Genomic DNA, 16,427 nt, shown 5'->3' with positions numbered 1-16,427 from the left:
AGCTGTCCCTTTTTTTCCCTTGCCCAGCAGCTTCCCAGACTCCTTTCCCTCCTCCCCTCCCAGCAGCATCTCTCCTTCTCCCTCTCCAGTAGCAGCTGTTCCTGTTTCCCCTTGCCCAGCAGCTTCCCAGAATCCAATAGTGGCTTTCTCCCCTCCCAGCAGGTCTCCTTACTTCCCAGCGCAGCGATTCAGGAAGGCAGCCTCGGGTCCTTTGTTGGGTCACGCCGCCTCTGAGGAAAGAGGAAGTTGCATCATCAGAGGCAGCCGCGACTCAGCAAAAGCCCCAAGGCTGCCTTCATGAATCGCTGCACTGGGAAGTAAAGGAGAGCTGCAGAGAGGGGAGAAAGCCACTGTCGGAGGCTCCCCAAGATCTCTCTGGCCCAGCGCAGACTTCAGCTGTTGATTTTGCCGGCCCTGCATGGACTGGCAGGAAATTGAAGTGAGTCAATCATGCCGGCCCTGCGCACTGGCAAAAATTTCCTGCAGACCGGCACCGGTTGAAGAACAGTGTTCTAAAACATCCATATTTTTTGCCTAAAATATAGGTGTTGCAAAGCCAAGTCTACTTTTGGGTTATGCATTGGGTGCAAGTTAGGCGTGAGTTAGGTGAGTTAGGTGTGCTGGAGGTGTCCAGATATAGGTGTATGGGTTTTGTTTTGGGGGGTAAAGAGTACTCCTGCTGCTTAATAATAAGGGGAAAAGATTTTAAAAAATTACTCAAGCAAAGCAAATAAAAAAATATATTGCATACTAAACCTCATTCCCAAAACTTTAGGAAAATAAGAAGAGAACCCCTACTCACAGTGGTTGTGGCTCAGAGCAAGTGGACATGTCTGATGTGCAATCTTTACATCATTATAACATCATCAACATGCACCTAGATGGTAGATTGTCACTAAAAAGATAGGAGTATGTGCTGGGGTACCTGATCATTCTGGGGATTTGAACCCACAACCTTTGGAAGAAGGAAGAAGTATCTTTAATTATTGAAACACATCTTCTGTCTTTTCAGTCAGCGCTTCCTACCCTGTGAGTTGCCTGATGCTAAATGTTCAGAACAAGCCTTGATGGTTTCAAATCCATTGCAAATTCTCCTGGTACTTTCACACCTTCTTTTTGGTCTTCTCTACCTAAAAGGAAGCTTATGTGGTTCACCAGTTTTAGGCACTTCTTTGTTCTTCCTAAGGTTGTGGGTTCAAATCCACACAAACCACTCTGGTACTTTCATAGTTTCTTGTTGGTCTCATAAGAGAGTATGAGTTGTGGACAGGTATCTAATAATTAGCAAGAGGACTTTGCCATTTACATTTGGGATCCAGAAGGAACATTATTTTTCACACTGAGATGGCTATGCTCTCCAAAGGAATCATCTCACACAGCAGGATCCCCTGCTTAAAATGAAGCTGATGTGGCTCAGCAGTTAAAGGTACTTATTCAAAACCCCTTGATAATTTTGCAGCAGAGTGAGCAGTGGCTCAGTGTTAGAGCTGCTACCTCAAGAGTCTGAGGTTGTAAGATCAAGTCCCAGTATTGCTCATTGGACAAGTGTTTATAAAAAGGATATCTGTGAACTATTTTATACAGGTTTAAACAAGAAGGTGTTTTTAACATTATTATTTGTAGCAGGATAGCTACACTGATACTTACAGCACAAGGGAAGAAGGCATTCCTGATATACTTCCTTGTTAGTCTCTCCCAGGCCCTTCTGTACTGGATATATGTTCTTCTCTGGCCTGGAAGGACAAAGTAGTGGTGTTCTTTGGGGAGGAAGAGTCTGGCCAGCAGCCTGGAGTCCTCCTCTGTAAAATTTGGCTGCCTCTTGCATACAATTTTGGTAGAACAACATAAAATCACTGTTCTAATGACATCTTGATGCTAAAACACGATTTCATCATTAAACACTATCAGGATGTCCATGCAATGCCTAAACAGCGATTCTGCTAAACACGCCTAAATAGCATGCATATAAGAACCACTTGATTCTGTAAAGGACACCTAACAAAATAGACACGCTTAAATTCGCTGAGCATCGCTGAACGCAATTCTCTATTGTGCGTCTATATTTTATTGATTATGTGTGACTTTTGTACTCTGCTTAGAGATATGCAGAATACAAGTGAATAAATTAAACTGAGCCCATTAGGGGAGTACAAGAATGATTATCAAAGTATTTCCATAGACCGGTTGGACAAAGAGAATTTGATGGCAAGAACATACTTTCTTTTGCACTTCCAGAAATATCAGATGAAAAGACCTGGGGCCCCTGCTTTGAAAAGAAGATTGGAATACAGCCTAAGGGCCTAATTTTGCAAACGCACATCCCAATGGTAGGTGGTGGTAAGCATCCTACTGCTGTTTTTCAGCCAATCAGGACATATATTAAAAAAAAAAGAGAAGGACACCTACAGTGTATGCATGTGTCACATGTCTATGGAGACATGTAGGGACAACTTAAGCATGCCCAATGTGGGGTGTGGGCGTGGTTTCATCCGGAAATGGCCTTGGGCTTGCTTAAGTGTCCCTACACATCTTCATAGGTGTGAGACAGATGCCTTAAATGTAGGCCTACAAAATGCTGGCCTTCATTTAAGGCGTCTTTTCAGCAATGTAGATATGATTCTCTTTAGGATGCTGATGAATGATTGACACGCCTTCCTGAATGTGCATGTGATACATTTGTATCAGATATTCATGATTTCCACAATGAATATTCATGAGATCAATTTGCATACTTGGTATGCAAATCTATCTCAAGCATATTCATTGTGGATAACCTGTAAACATGACTGGGTAGAGAACCTCTGCATTAAATGACAAGCTCTAACACACATATATTGCTTTAAAAGTTTCTAAAATTGCATTCTATCTGTAGTTCTAATAAATATCAGCAGCAAATTCCACATCATTGGGCCTGCCATAAAGAAAGTGCTCTTACTTTTTTGTGTGTGTGGTGGGGGGAGAAGGGGAGTTGACTGGGTGACCAGAGAATTGGATAGAGGGAGTGTATTTATTTTAGCAAAGCCTTTGACAGTGTTCCATACAGACGTCTAATAAATAAATTGAATGCCCTCGGGATGGGCCCCAAAGTGATAGTCTGGGTCAGAAACTGGTTAAATGGAAGACGACAGAGGGTAGTGGCCAATGGATTTCACTCTGAGGAAAGGGATGTTACCAATGGTGTGCCTCAAGACAGTGGCGCACCTAGCATATGTGACACCCGGGGCCCATCATTTTTTGGCACCCCCCCCCCATCTGTATGAAAAACATGATTTTTAGTAACAAGCCACACGTCACACATGAGTACCTAGGAAAAGGCAGCATCTTACATACTGCAGTGAGCAGTACAACATCAATACATCCATTGAAAACTAAACAAGCCAGACTAGTACAGATCAATCTACACCATCAAGCCTAACAGAAAACCATGTCTTTCATACACACAGAACACAGAAAACACCTTCGCTTAGTATGGAATATGTCATCACAAACTAACCCCTCCCCCTTTTACAAAACTGTAGTATGGATTTTAGCCACGGTGGTAACAGCTCTGACACTCATAGAATTCTGAGCATCAGAGCTGCTACCACCACGGCTGGCGCTAAAAAACACTCCACAGTTTTGTAAAAGGGGGGATAAAATAGAAATGCATAGACAAAGGTTAAATTGAACCAGCAAGAAGCTGGACTCTGCATACAATGTAACACTACAGAAACAGTGACACATGTCTCCTAAAGCAATAAATAAATAGAAAATTTTTGTTTTACCTTTGTCTTCTCTGGTTTCTGCTTTCCTCATCTTCTTGTTACTCTCTTCCTTCCATCCACTGTCTGCCATCTCTCTGCCCCTATATGGCATCTTCTCTCCTTCTATGCCCCTTCCAGAAACTGTATGCCTCCCCCTTCCATCTCTCCTTTCACCCCCATTGGTCTGGTATCTCTCTCCTCTCCTTCCCTCTCTCAAACCTCTCTTCTGCAATCCCTTTCTTCCCTCATTCTCCTTTTCAATTTATTTTCTGCATCCATCTAGATTACGTTCTTACTACCCTCTCATCAATTTCCTTTTTTATTGTCTACCTACAGCTCGCCGCCTCTTTCCCTCACCCCCTCCAGTATTTCCCTAACTCAATCCTTTTCCCCCCATCATGTGCCCTCCTTTTATTTATCCCCTCCTTCCATCATGTTCCCTCTTTCTCTACCCCTTCCATCTAGTACCTTCTCTTCTCTCTGTCCACTTCCATCATCTGCTCCCCTCTTTCTCTCCTCCAATTTCCTTCCTTCATTTGCTCCTTTATCTTCAGATACTTCAGATGAGCCTTGTCAATTAGTTCGAAAGGAGGCTTCATCAGTTGAGCAAGGACAACATTGAGGTCCCAAACCACAGGAGGTGGTTTGAGAGGAGGTTTGATATTGAAAAGTCCTTTCATGAATCTGGAAACCACCGGATGAGCAGAGAGGGGTTTCTCTTCAATAGGTTGATGGAAAGCCGCAATTGCACTGAGATGAAACATAGAAACATAGAAAGATGACGGCAGATAAGGGCTATAACCCATCAAGTCTGCCCACTCTATTGACCCACCCCTTTAAGTCTACTGACCCCCTTAATCATGCAGCCACTTTACTGACCCATTCCTTCAAGTCTATACCCTAGCGACCCTATTCCTTGACTTGACCCTTGTAGGGAACCCACATAGGTATCCCATTTATTCTTAAAGTCTGGGATGCTGCTGGCCTCAATCACCTGCATTGGAAGCTTGTTCCAATGCTCAATCACTCTTTCCGTGAAGAAGTACTTCCTGGCGTCTCCACGAAACTTCCCTCCCCTGAGTTTGAGCGGATGTCCCCTTGTAATCGAGGGTCCTTTGAGAAGAAAGATATTATCTTCCACCTCGACACGTCCTGTGATGTACTTAAATGTCTCAATCATGTCTCCCCTTTCCCTACGCTCTTCGAGAGTGTAGAGCTGCAGTTTGTTCAGTCTTTCTTCGTACTTGAGACCCTTGAGCCCCGAGACCATCCTGGTGGCCATCCGCTGAACCAATTCAATTTTGAGCACCTCTTTACGGTAGTGTGGCCTCCAGAATTGCATGCAGTATTCCAGATGAGGTCTCACCATGGCTCTGTACAATGGCATTATGACTTCAGGCTTCCTGCTGACGAAGCTTCTCTTAATACAACCTATCATCTGCCGTCCCTTAGATGAAGCCTTCTCCACTTGAGTGGCGGTTTTCATGTCTGCACTGATGATTACTCCTAAATCTCGTTCTTGGATTGATGTAGACTTGAGGCCAGAAGTGGATAAGTGCAAAAGGTAATCCAAAACAGAAGATAAGGAGGAATGTTGAGGCTCCTTATCATGAGAAAAACACCATGTAGAAAATCTAGTCCATTTTTGGTGATAGCATTGTCTAGTGGTAGGTTTCCTAGAAGCCTCTAAAACGTATCTTACAGACTGAGAAAACTGAAGAGGATATATATTGAGAAGTACCAAGCTGTCAGGTGTAGAGACTGCAGGTTGGGATGAAGCAGTAAGAACTTAATGGTATTGCGGTATATAAACTGTTATTATTATTATCTCTCCCATCTGCACTTCCATCTAGCATAGGCTCCCCCTATACCCTCCACACCATCCAATGTCTGCTCTTTCTCTCTCCATCCACCCTCTTCAATCAGCATCTGCCCCCTTTCTTTCCCTCCAATCCAATTCCATCCAGTATCCTTCCCCCTTATTTCTCTCTCCCCTTTCCCTGTACATCAATTCCAAGAGCACCACCCTTCCATATCACCCTGCCCCATTTCTCTCCCTGCATCACTCTTTCATTCCAGCAGTCCTGCTCCTTTCTCGTGATGATTGTAGCTGCTGGCTGCCGGTCCACCCCACTCCGACGTACTAGCTCTGGAGCAGAGTCAGCAGCCGCGTGCTGGAAGGTCCCGCGATGACTCCAGGCTTTGCTCCAGAAGAAGTAAGTTACATCAGAGGGGGTTGACCTGGCAGACGCAGGGAGTTGCGGACGTGATGTCTGCGTCTGACGAGTCCACCCCCTCCGACATAAGTTACTTATTCCGGAGCCAAGTCGGCAGACGAGTCATCGGGGGACCTTCCTGGACCTCAGCATAGCTGCTGACTCTGCTCTAGAGCAGTGTTTTTCAACCTTTTTACACCCGTGGACCAGCAGAAATATAAGAATTATTTTGTGGACCAGCAAACTACTAAGACTGAAATTAAAAAAGCACATTTCCGCCCCGTCTCCGCAAGCTCAGTCCCCGCAAACCATCTGATCCCATCACACAAGTCTCAGTTACGATTTTATATTGAACATATTTTATTAAAGTATAAAAAGAAACAATATTCTGTACAATTGTCATTTTATAAACATAATTATACAGAGCAAGACCAACAAAAACCCTGTCTCCCCTTCCCTTCAAATATATCCCCTCTACTATCAAAAAACTAAAAAAGCCAAATTATTATAGAATGCTACACAGAAATATCATGCTAACAGAATACTGCAGTCATACATGACAGGAATAGTGTTAGGGGAGTGCCCCCTGGTCCGAGATAGCCCTAAACCAGCTGGAAGCTAAAGAAGCACTGCCTGGGCTTTGCAGTCCCCAGTTATGTCTCTAGCAGGATACATATTTCAAATCTGACACATTTTAATGACAAAATAGAAATAAAATGATGTTTTCCTACCTTTTGTTGTCTCTGGTTTCTGCTTTTATCTTTTTTTCACTCTTTTCCTTCCAATGTCTGCCCTGCCTCTTCAATCCAGCATCTGCCCGTTCCATCCACTGTCTGCCCCTTCCAAAAACTGTCTGTCTCCCCCTTCCAAAAACTGTCTGTCTCCCCCTGCCATCTCTCCTCTAGACCCCCCCCCCCCCTTTGGTCTGGCATCTATCATCTTCCCTCTGTTCCCTCATGGTCTGGCGCTTTCTCCTTTCATTTCTCTTTCCCTCCCCCCTGTGGTTTTTAGCATCTCTCTCTTCTCATTTCCTCCACTCAGATCTGATATCTCTGTCTCCTTCCCTGTTCTCTGGCATCTCTCTCTCCTCTCTCTCTTCCCTTTCCTTCTCTGCTCTTCCTTCTTTATTTTCTGCCTCCGTCTAAATTAAATTTGTTCTTACTATGCAGTCCTCAAATTCCCTCTTTTCACTATGTCTACCCATAGCATTCCACCCCTTTCCTTCCCCCCTCCACTATCTCACTAACTCTATCTTCTTCCCCCATCCAGCATATGTCCTTTTTCTTTATCCCTCCTTCCATCCAGTATGTGTTCTCTTTCTCCACTTCCATTCAGCATTTGCTCTCCCTTTCCCCCACTTCCATCATCTGCCCTCTTCTCTCTCCCTACTTCCATCATCTGCCCATTCTCCCTACTTCCATAATATGCCCTCTTCTCTCTCCCCCTTCTCTCCACTTCCATCATCTGCCCTCTTCTCTCTCCCCACTTCCATTATCTGCCCTTTCTCTCAATCTCTCCATCCACCACAGGCCCATCTTTCTCTCTTCCTCACCTTTACGATTTTGGCAACAAGATCAGCAAGGCCCCACCCCCCCACGATGACATTTAATATCGGCAACAGGCCTCCTTCTACCCCCGGCATCAACAGAACTTCTGATCGGCAACAGGTGCTCAGTCAAAAGCTTCCCTCTGACTGAACTGCTAGGCAGAAACAGGAAGCTGAGTCAGAGGGAAGCTTTTGACTGAGCACCTGTTGCCGATCTGAAGTTCTGTTGATGCCGGGAGAAGGAGGCCAAACGTGAGTGCTGTCACGAGGGGGGGGGCGCACCGATGCCGCTGAGTGCCGTCGCGGAGGGGGGGGCGCCGATGCTACTGAGTGCCGTCGCGGGGGGGAGGGCGCTGATGCCGCTGAGTGCCGTCGCCATTGCAGCCCAGGAATTTTCCGGACCTGGCCGGCTGTGTACCACCCTAAGGCTGCACCAGGGGCGGATTTTCCCCCCCGCCCATCCCTTGGTATGCTACTGCCTCAAGGTTCTATTCATGGGTCTGTTCTTTTTAACATTTTTATAAGCGTTTTTGTTGAAGGGCTGTCAGGTAAGATTTGCCTCTGTGGTTGATACCAAAATCTACAATAGAGTAAACACCCTGGATGGTGTGAATAACATGAAGAAAGACCTAACAAAGCTTGAAAAATGGTCTGAAATTTGACAGCTAAAATTTAATGCTAAAAAATGCAAGGTCATGCATTTGGACTGCAAAAACCCGAGGGAACGGTACAGTTTAGAGGTAAAGAACTTATGTGCATGACAGAAGAGCAGGACTTGGATGTGATTGTATGTGATGATCTTAAGGTGGCCAAACAGGTTGAAAAGGTGATGGTAAAAGCTAGAAGAATGCTAGGGTGCATAGGAAAAGGTATAGCCAGTAGGAGAAAGGAAGTATTGATGCCCCTGTATAAGACTCTGGTGAGACCTCATTTAGAATATTATGTACAATTCTGGAGACCATACTTTGAGGCAAAGGATGAAGTTAAGAGATGATAGGCTCAGGAGTAATCTAAGGAAGTACTTTTTTTAGAGAAAGGGTGGTAGATGCATGGAACAGTCTCCCAGAAGAGGTGGTGGACTGTGTCTGAATTCAAGAAAGCATGGGATAGGCACATGGGATCTCTTAGAGACAATTTTTACTGTGGATGGGCAGACTGGATGGGCCATTTGTCCTTTATCTGCCTTCATGTTTCTATGTATCCTTTGCAATGTTGGAAAAGGCAAGTGAAAAATCTCTCTAATCTGATTGATCAATTTGGCACATTAACTTTCAGGACAGAGGACAGCTCCAGTAACTCTGTTGTGCTCCTTTGCCCAATGTTCAAAGGGTTTGGGGTCTTCATACCACCAATGGGACCATTTTATCACTATCATGGTACACTGTAGTTTTCTTGAAATGTTGATCTTGCTTTGCCTCTCTCACAGTGACTTTGACTTTTCATGTCACGGTTAAAGCCCTTTGCCTCATTTTTGGTGTCCTGGGGTATTCATGGTACTCTTGATGCCTTGGAAAACTGTTACCTCTGAGCATCTTACTAAAATGAATATGATGAGTTTAATCTGCCATTTCCATACTGCAATAACAAGGGCAAATACTTTTACAGTTATAAGTATGCATTAAATAGCAATCATAAGTTCTTCTAAGAAGTGCCTTTTACCAGGGGAAAGGTACTTTAACATTTACGATTGAAGGCTTGGAATGCTGTTAAAATCTGCTCTATCATTCACCTGCCCACATCAAATCTGTCAAACTATTCTACCACTTCAGCTCTTTAACATCACTAAAATGCATGCATTTCTTTGTTCAATAGAATTGCTTCTTCAAAGCTACCAGCTGAGGAGTTAATCTTTGTACTCCTAAACAATTGTACTGTTCTCTATTCAATGCATAGCTGTTCATCTTTTCTTTCCAAAGTACCTTTCTTCATTCATGTCACATCTCATTTCCATTACAATTCCACTATCTCTTCATCCTTTTCACATTTTTTTTCATAGACCTTTCTGGTCATGCAACTGCAATATGTAATAAACGATGGCAGATAAATATCAGAATGGCTCATTCAGATTGTCGTACAAGGTATTTAGATTTCTAACTACCACTTTGCAGGTTACCGGTGTTTAGAATTGTAACTGAAACTCTCGTAGGTTACCTCCATGTTGTTTTTTTTTTTTTAAGTTTGCATTATATCAGCTTTTCTCTATTGTTGACTAGGGTTTACAATGTTAAGAAAAAGTTTATGAACCCCAGGGGTGTCAAAGTCCCTCCTCAAGGGCTGCAATCCAGTCAGGTTTTCAGGATTTCCCCAATGAATATTCATGAGATCTATTAGCATACAATGAAAGCAGTGCATCTAAATAGATCTCATGCATATTCATTGGGGAAATCCTGAAACCCGACTGGATTGCAGCCCTCGAGAAGGGACTTTGACACCCCTGTGCTAGAGTATTACAAGTTATTTATTTAAAAATGTATATATTGCATAAAAACTAATCTTATTGAAACCATCTAACCTATGCAGTTAAAAAACATGCAAATTAAACAATTCCATGTACAAAGTAGGAACAATAAGTCTAATTCAGAATCACAGTGTGACAGAGTAAAAGATCCTCTAGTTTTCTTAGCATGATTAATTGGTAATTAAAATCAGGTGCTTAAATAACTGGGTAACAAGTACACCATCCTGCAGAGTAAATATGTGTATCTGAGTTTGGGAATCGTGTCCTATAGAAATATATGAAAGGTTTTGAGCTTTTTTTTTTAACCATAAAAGATAGCATGAACTCATCAAACTATGATCAGAAGACCTGGTCAGGATCATTTATGTATTTATCTATTTTATAGGATTTATTGTCACCTTTTTGAATAAATTAATCCAAGACACTCTACACAGCAAGTATAACCTGGGCATAGGCAATGCATAATTACAACAATAAATCTATCATAATAAAACCCTAAGCACGCATGCGCACTTACAATTTTGTGATCCCTGCCTCCATAATCTGTAGCTCCGTGGCAGTGTTTGACGCGTTCAGCTAGAGCCTGCGGTGGTTTGTGTGCGGTGGACCCTTTTCCCTTTGCTTTAGTTGCAGCGGGCGGCAGCGGTGGCGGACGGGGTTGGTGTTTGAAACGGTGGTAGGCTAGACAGTAGGTAACAGCAGTGGGGGCCAGTTCAGGGGGGGTAGGCTTCGGCTTTGGTGCTGAATGGAGGCAGGCAGGCAGGCTGGCTTTAGTGAGGCAGATAGGGAGGGAGGTAGGCTGGCTAGCTTTGGGGGAGGGGGTGGGACAAAGGCTGGAAGGCAGTGAGGGGGGACATAGGAAGGAAAACTGGGGGCACTAAGGACATAGGAAGGAAGGAGGGAGGGAATAGAAAGAGGCAATTGTTGGGCCTGAGTGTAGAAAGCGTCCAAGCAGAGAGAGAGACAGAAAAAAAGACAGACAGAAAGCGAAAAAGGAGAAAGAAAGAAAGAAAGAAAGAAAGAAAGAAAGAAAGAAAGAAAGAAAGAAAGAAAGAAAGAAAGAAAGAAAGACACATCTACTCTAGCACCCGTTAATGTAACGGGCTTAAACACTTGCATTCAAATCATAGTATCTAGTATATCATAGTACACTACTTGCAATGTCAGCAAGAATACACCTTAAAACAGTGGTCTCAAACTCAAACACTTTGTAGAGCCACATTTTGGATTTGTAGGTACTTGGAGGGCCTCAGAAAAAAATAATTAATGTCTTATTAAAGAAATGACAATTTTGCATGAGGTAAAACTCTTCATAGTTATAAATCTTTCCTTTTGGCTATGTCTTAATAATAATATTGTAATTTATAGCTAAAGAGACATATGATTAAAAAACTGTTTTATTTTACTTTTGTGATTATGATAAAAATACCGAGGGCCTCAGAATAGTACCTGGCGTGCTGCATGTGGCCCCCGGGCTGCGAGTTTGAGACCACTGCCTTAAAACATATTAATAGACAGCAAAGTGAGACATATAGACAAATAAGATAAAGTAACAGGAGTTTAGATAGATGAAAAGGGTGATTAACACAAAAAAGTATATTCAGACAGCAAAGGTGTGTGCAACTGAAAAGATGATGATTATAAGATTATTTCTAAAAATGTGGGGTTCCAACCATTCAATGTCAACCAGTCAAATGGCAATAGTTGAAGACTTCAGTGAATCTATCAAAGAGTAGTGCTCCTGTCAAACCCCCTCCTTTACAAAGCAGCTCTAGCGTTTGTTTGGGGGTTTTTTTGTGCCAGCTGCAGCGGTAACAGCTCGGATGCTCATAGGAATTCTTTGAGCGTCGGAGCTGTTACTACAGCAGTCGGTGCTAAAAACGCTAGGAGGGGGAACATGACATGAGGATCAAACCAGAAAATCATTCACAGAATCACAAAGAACTCCAGATACGTCTTTTGAAGGTTCATGCATCAACCATCTAAAAACTGAATAGGAATGATTTTCATAGGAGGAGAGTTAGAGATCCCTCCCCCCACAAAAAAAAAATCCCATACATTATTCTCTAATAAGTACATTGGTACCTGCCTCTGATATACCAAAAAACATCAAGATGACTCACAAGCTTCTAGAATAATGTTCTTTGGAAAGATGTGTCAAGAATTGAACTTGTGGTTAGAACTGTATAGCAAAAAACAAACGCTGCCTCATCTTGACTGCCAGAGGTGGTGGTGGAAGTATGGGACTGCTTTATTGCTTCAGGACCTGAACAGCTTGCCATCATTAAGACAGGGCACCCAGGGGAAGTTACCCATAGGTGCCATAACATGGCTGAACTACTCCCTTCACTGCCCATTCAGTGCAATTTTTCACCTTCTCACCCAGCTTTGTCGATAATTTGACTGTACTAGGAAAAGGAAAGGGGAGTTACCAGATGGCTATGAAGCTGAGGCAAGAGAGTAGGATTGTAATTGAAGGATGTGGGAGTTCGGATCACTAATCAAAATAAAGGGCTGATAATTTTTTGAGGGAGGTCCAGGCAGGAAGATTTTTTTTTTTTGACCTACCTGCCCACACTGGCTGAGATGATGGAAGGTAATTTGAAGGGGGAGACAGGAAAGAAGAAATTGGGAGAATGGTTGAGTGATGTTAAGAACATAAGAATTGCCATACTGGGACAGACTGAAGTGAAACTGCACCTGGAGTACTGTATCCAGTTTTGGAGGCCACATTACCAAAAGGATGTGAAGAGAATTGAGTCAGTTCAGAGAATGGCCACAAGGATGGTCTCAGGACTCAAAGATCATTCATATGAAGACCGTCTGAGCAGTCTGCGCTTATACTCACTCGAGGAGCGCAGAGAAAGGGGGGACATGATAGAAACTTTCAAGTACATAACGGGCCGCATCGAGGAGGAGGAGGAAATCTTCACTCTTACGGGTCCCACGGTGACAAGAGGACATCCGCTAAAACTTAGGGGAGGAAGATTTCATGGTGATACCAGGAAATACTTCTTTACCGAGAGGGTGATTGATAGATGGAATGGTCTTCCACATCAGGTAGTCGAAGCTAGTAGCACGCTCAACTTCAAGAGACAATGGGACAAACATGTGGGGTCGCTACAGAGGTATGATAGGGGATAGTTTCTCGAGGGTGGAAGGGATCATGATTGAGCAGACTTATTGGGCCATCGGCCCTTTTCTGCCGTCATATTCTATGTTTCTAAGTTGTCACCCCCACAATAAAAGGGATTACTAGGATTTTTGGCATGAAGAAATCATGGTTACAGTTGGGGGAGGGATGGCACCATGTTTGTAACCATCATAGACCCTTGGGGGGATGTAAGCAAGGTTTGGCATTGCCACAGGCTGTGCCAGTGGGAACAATCAAATGTGCACAATGACGTGGTCATGGTTAGTTTGTTACCAACTAATACTAACTAACCGAAGAATTCTAATTTGGATGTGAATTTATGAATTATGATTATGATGACATTCATAACAAAAAATTAATTATGATAATAAAACTTAATAGAAAACCAGAAGAATTCCACAAAGCAAAGCAAACACCAACAAAGTGCAGTGGGAAACACCAGACAAATGGATATGAGATACAAGTAGAAATGTACTGATGGGACTCACCACAGGCCATGTTTCTGCAGAAGCTTTTCTCAGGAGCTCACAAAACACAACATACAGAATATTGGATTATACATATAGATAAAATTAGAGATGTATACAATGACAATATTCTGTGAAGTCTTCTAAACTGGGAGTGTTTTGATCAGTTGTTCCCAATGAATATGCTACCGGTTTCTACCATTTTAAGATTGTTCTGACCTGTCATTTTTTGGGAATTAAGAAGAAAGGGGAAGTGTGTACAAACACCTATAAAACTATGAATTCTGCTTTATATATATGCCAGGCATGGTGACATTTGAACAGTTGTTCCTATAAAGCAGAAATTAGAATCCTGCCTTGCAGCCTATAGACGTGAGGAAAGACCAGGGGTTCATAGTTTCTGCTGTAAGGGAGGTAGACATACTTCAGGAAGGTCCCAGTGGCCTAGCACAGGTTTTTCCCTCATTGAAAGTATTATATAACACCAGCAGTGATGATATATCAGTTCTGATTCAACATACTCCTGGGATACATCCAGTAGAAAAACTCATATGGCTTGGCTGCTGCTTCATTGGTTTCTGCTCTCTGTGCAGCTCTCCAACCCAGCACCTTGGTCTCTGCATGACCCATAGAAGTTACTATGATTTTATTTCTCTCCTTTCTCTGTTAGTCCTGAAAATGGTATCTTTCCACTCAGGGTTTTGTCATCCTATTGTCTTTCTTTCACTCTTTCAGCCTTGCCAGATATTATTCCCTGCTTCATACTTCTTCCTGATCTTCTAGATTTAGCTTGCTTACTTTATATAAGTCCTCCATTGACTCCAATATGGTGGAAAAAACATGTTAAGCATCATTTTTTTGGGTTCCTCAGCTAGCACACCAATGATTCCTTCTTGGGTAAAAGTCCTAGGGCTTTTCTTTTACTCATGAGCTCTGTATCAATTTTCATGTAGAATGTGCATGTACAAAATGCCCAGACACATTTCTATCTCCTTCTTGTGTGCCTTTCTATGGAAAATAATACAACTGAGTAGAAAATGCAGTTTATATGCTTTATTTTTCTCTCCTGACTTAACCATGCCCTTGAGACACCTTTTATAAATGTGACTCTAAATATACATACTGAAAGAAGGCAATTTTCAGATAGTCAATTTATCACCTAAAATAGCCTTTTGAAAATTGGCTTCCTCATTTTATTCATTCTTTTATTTTATTGCAGTGTTTCATTTTCTGATATTACATGTTGTTCCTTATCAGAAAATGTATAAGAGAACCAAATTGTACTGAAAATAAAGGCCAAGCAGTAGCCAACCGTGAAAAGCATTCTATATGACACAGGCATACCTGAGCATGCCTTTTCTGTCCTGCTGCCAGAACACAAATCATTCAGAGTTAATTTTTTTGTCAAGAAGATATGTAAAATTATTGGGACTTATATGGATGTTTGGTTATTGCACATATGCTATGGGGCAGAGGATAAATCCTATACAAATTAATGGTGTATGATCTTTCAGTCCATTACTTTTAGCACGGGCTCGGGCTATGGTGTTCATTTCATCTGCAATATAGCAGAGAGCTCAGTGGTGCTAGACACTGCATGCTAATTCACTTAAAAATGTACTGGCCATTCATCCAGAAATCAGACTTCTCTTCTGCTGGCTGATATTATCCTAGTTATTGACATTTCTGGGCTATATAAAAATGCTACAATTTATGCAGTAACAAGAATGTCCTTGAAAAACTGCAGCTTGCCCGTTCTAATTGAGGCAGTGCTTTCAATGTTTTTTTTTTTCTTTTCAGCACACTGTGGGCCCCTTTTACAAAGTCGCAATAGCAATTTCCACACAGCAAATGCAATGTAGCTCATTCAATTCCTATGGGTTATGTCTCATTTGCCGCATCTGTACTTACTACCGCGGCTTTGTAAAAGAGGTCCTGCATGTCGATGATGGACCAAAATAGTGATGGGATTTTTTTTTGGGGGGGACATGGATGAGATATGGGCATTTTCATGAACCTTCTACTTTTGGAATATGTTTAATATAGTTAGTTGTTCAGGGTGATCTGATGTGTGCCCTGTTTCACAAACTCAAATACACTATTAAACTAACTTAACTAAATCTTGAACTTATATACCGAATCATCCCTGAGAAACAAGGCTCGACTCAGTTAACAGTAGTTGTAGTTACAGCACACAGTCCTAGCACAAAATTTTGGATAATCCATCGAAAGCTTGACACTACGGAAACAAGACAGAAAGAAGATTGACTCATTGGAGAAGGATTTTAGACGTTCCGAGGACTGTCAGAAGAACTAACAAATCAATACTGGAAGAGATCAAACCGGTTATGTCACTCAAAGTCCATATGCTGAAGTTATGACTGCTTAATTTTGGTCACACCATCAGAAGAGAGAGATCATTGGAGAAGGACATTATGTTTAGGAGCATTGAAGGAACCAGGCGAACATAATATAACATAACATTGTGCTTATTGACCGCGTAACCAGAAGTTCAACGCGGTTTACAAAAAAGTTATAAAAGTAAACATGTTACATGAAATAAGATGATTCATTAAACAGTCAAATATTTAGAAAAAACATAGGTCTTCAATTGTTTTCTAAAATGGCCATAGGAATGGGTAGTAAGCAACAACCAGATAGCTGGACACGTTGAAAATAACCATGGGGATGATTCTGGAAGACCTTTCTGGACTAGCACAAAACCGATTTCTTTTTAGATCCATAATTCATTAAGTCGCTAAGTCTCAAGCACAAGTCAATGGCACCTAACAACAACAATAAAAACTCAATAAGAGATTCAAGCCATCCAAGCAATAAACCAT

This window comes from Geotrypetes seraphini, chromosome 6, assembly GCF_902459505.1.
Source record: "Geotrypetes seraphini chromosome 6, aGeoSer1.1, whole genome shotgun sequence".
NCBI lineage: Eukaryota > Metazoa > Chordata > Amphibia > Gymnophiona > Dermophiidae > Geotrypetes > Geotrypetes seraphini.
This window is presented reverse-complemented; position numbering follows the sequence as displayed.